The sequence below is a fragment of the Cyprinodon variegatus genome, unplaced genomic scaffold (genome assembly GCF_000732505.1).
Source record: "Cyprinodon variegatus isolate N-32 unplaced genomic scaffold, C_variegatus-1.0 Scaffold437, whole genome shotgun sequence".
Classification (NCBI taxonomy): domain Eukaryota; kingdom Metazoa; phylum Chordata; class Actinopteri; order Cyprinodontiformes; family Cyprinodontidae; genus Cyprinodon; species Cyprinodon variegatus.
The window spans coordinates 398,999-400,346 of NW_015150890.1; positions in this window are offsets into that span (position 1 = coordinate 398,999).

Below are 1,348 nucleotides of genomic sequence, written 5' to 3' on the forward strand. Positions count from 1 at the left end.
GTGTTATGATCTGCTAATAAAAAGGCTTCTGCAGAGGAAGCCGTCAGAGAATAGTGAGCTGAATATAACTCTCTCCTTCTGCAGAAGTTGTTAAAAATCCCCCTGTGTAGACTCAGTTCCTCTTTTACGAACCTACATTTTTGAACCCAACAGTGGTTACAGGTTGGATGAAAGTTTTATGTGGAGGAAAAGCCAATGCAATTGAAAATGCACATTTAATTGGTGTCATACACAGTAATTCTTTTCTAGGGATCCTCCTTCCCACACACTGAGACGGTTCTGCACAAACAAATTAAAGGCTACAGGATGGTGTATACTCAGCTACTAAGAATGATAACTTTTGAACACACCCATGATCAATTCCAAACCATCAATTTTCTGGCATATTAGCTTGCTTACTAGGCTAGCATGCTACAGTTAAGACATACTACGATATAGACATTCTACCTATAATTGCGAATTAAAAACAACGAAGGACATATTTTAAATGTTCAGTGTTCAGTGCAAAAGACTTTTGAAGGTCCCTTTTTCTTCCCACTGTAGCTCTGAGTTCCCCCAAGACTCAAATGCAAATAAGCTGTTGACTCTAGTCCCTGCCCTTGCAGTGGTCACACTCAATCTTCGATCTTTTAATGGAATTTGATAAAGTTTTTGATTTTTGGTGTCAGAGTAGAGCTGGATCCTTCTGGGTATCCACAAAATCCATCTCGAAAACAAATCATTCGTTTTGATAGAGAGACCCATTTACATAAGCTTGAGGGTTCTGCCAGTATCTTTGCTGTTCCTAGAACTGCACTCTTCTGGACCCAGATGTCTGATGTATTTCCAGGGATCTGCTGTAACCACTCCTCCAGTTTGGGGGTCACTGCTCCGGGGGCCCCAGTGACCACGGGTACCACTGATGCCTTGACCTTTTAGGTTTTCTCCAGCTCTTCTCTGTGCCCCTGGTATTTCTCTAGTTTCTCATGTTCTTTTTTCCTGATGTTGCAGTCACTTGGTATTGCTCTGTGAACAACAACGGCTTTCCTCTGTTTTTTGTCCACCACCACAATGTCCAGTTGGTTTGCCATTACCATTCGGTCTGTCTGTATCTGAAAGTCCCCCAGGGTCTTGACTCAATCATTCTCTACCACCTTTGGAGGCGTTTCCTTGGGATTTTCAGCCCATACTCTGCACAGATGGTCCTGTATACTATTCCAACCACTTTGTTATGGCGCTTCATGTAAGCTTTCCCTGCCAGCATCTTACACCCTGCAGTTATGTGCTGGATTGTCTCAGTGGCATCTTTGCACAGTCTGCACCTGGGGTCTTGTCTGGTCTGGTAGATCTGGACCTCTATTGCTATGGT